Below are 2,231 nucleotides of genomic sequence, written 5' to 3' on the forward strand. Positions count from 1 at the left end.
TGCAACTTTCTGAGAGGTGGATGGAGGGAAATCTGGAGCCTTGTTTAGTCTGAGACTAACATTGTAATAGTGTAAGGCCACTACTAAGTTCCAAGAACTCTACCCAGTCTTCTGTGCCTCTCTGTGTTAGCTGGTAGAAATATGAACCACTCGCAGCTTTGTGTGAGCTCTGGGAGTTGTTTTGTTGACTGATTTCCAGTAGAAATTTTTTTCAGCCCTTGGATAGTTTCCGCTCCCATTACGTGCTGATCAGTACTTAAACACGTACTTGAGGGCCTTCTCTGCTGTCCCCGGAGCCAGCCAGGTCCTTCCCCTCTCATGTTCTGCCCTGCAGACTCCAGGGCCAATCTGCATGCAGGCAGAGATCTGAGGGCACTTGTGGCCTTCATTTGTCTCTTTTCTTTTCTTCTTTCAGGGATCATAATTTTGAAATGTGTGCTGTCAAATATTTCAAAATTCCAGTTTCATATTTTTCAGTTGTTTGAGAGAGGGGTGTAAATTTGGTCCCTGTGGATCCATTACAGTCAGAACTAAATTCTTGACTGCTCTTGAAGGACCCTTCATTTATGCAAATTTAATATTTACCTTTGTGAGGCTGTTTCCCAACGATGAACCTCAGTCTGTGACCTCTCACGCAGGTGTATCGTTAGATTTCCAATTGTACATTGGCCAATTCTGCATACATTTCTTCCTTTCTTGTCACAAATGATCTCTCTCCTTTTAACCAGGGTCTTCCAAAGGCGCTACTATATTTTTACCAGATATTCAGGCTCTCAGTTTTGAAGTTATTTTTGAATCCTTACACTTCTTCACTTCCCATGTATCATCTGTTACGACATCCTGCAGAACATCTAAAATTTTCACTTCTGTCTTGCTCTCCCTCTACCCATTGCCACCACTGTGTTCAAGAGCTTTGTTATTTCATGTCTTCAATGTACATTATTTTGTACTTGATCCTCCTCTTTAGTTTCTCTCTACACTGATTCAACATGCATAAAATATCATTCATTGCCTAGATATGCTTGCAAAATAAATTGTAAATACTTATACTGGAATGCTTGAGAATAATTCAGTTAAGCAGCTTTCCATAACTTATCTTCTGCTCCTAACTTTATTTTCCACTTCCAATACAGTGCCCAGGATATTCTAATATATGGCTCTTCTCCGAGTTTTATGAACACATCATGCTAATTCAGTCCTCCATGCCTTTGCTCATGGTTAAAATTCTTCCTGCTTAGAATTCCCACCTTTGTTTTTTCTTCTCTTCTTAATGTATCTCATTACTGTAAAACCCAGTTTAGTTACCACTTATGATAGAGTCTCACATTGATCTTTCTCTAAGTTCTGCACTGATGTTTTTCTTTTCTATTCATATCAGAATTTAATCAAATGATGCTGTAGAATGTTGGTCCTTGACCTTATGTCATTTCCTAGATATCCCATTCATTATTCTCAACCAGGAACATCCATGATGTGACAACCCTCCTGCTTCCAGCCGTGCGTTAACCCCACAGCTTTTTTCTTTATCCTGTATTACTTTCCCCTCCTACTTTTTTCATTAGGCTCTCTCCATTGTGGAGGTAAGTGAAATAAGGAGGAGAAAAAGGGAACTTTCAGTTCTATGTATGTAGAGAAACAGTGAAAGAGATTGTTTTGAATCTTAATGACCTACGGAGAATTGATTAGAAAAAGTTGATCAAAGTAGTTATTTAGTCATAATGACAAATTCTCCTCTAATACTCTTCTTGCTGTTCCTCTTCTTATTACTTTTCACTGCATTCATGCAGACACGCTTGTTGTGCAGATGTGGTGATATATAGCTGAGTCTAGAATCCTCAATGGCAGGGGTGTCAAACTCATTTTCACCAGGAGCCGCATCAGCCTAGTGGTTGACTTCAAAGGGCTGAATGTAGAGTTCCTTGCCCCTACTTAAGAAGTGGTTTACATTTATACGGTCTTAAAATTGCATTCAGCCCTTCAAAAGCAATCACAAGGCTGATGTGGCCCCCGGTGAAAGTGAGTTTTACACCCCCACTCTATGGCATCTTCAGACTGGCTTCTACCTGTCTCCTATGTGTCGTAATCTCCTACCATGAAAACGAGTATTCAGCTAAGTAAGCATCTGTCCACTGATCCATTAGCGGTACCTTGACAACATAATCATAATTCTAACTGGGAGGAGTTTTAAGTGGAGGCTGCTTCCATCAAGAATTGAAAACTTTAGGGAAGCA

Source organism: Phyllostomus discolor, chromosome 4 (genome assembly GCF_004126475.2).
Source record: "Phyllostomus discolor isolate MPI-MPIP mPhyDis1 chromosome 4, mPhyDis1.pri.v3, whole genome shotgun sequence".
Taxonomy (NCBI): Eukaryota; Metazoa; Chordata; class Mammalia; order Chiroptera; family Phyllostomidae; genus Phyllostomus; species Phyllostomus discolor.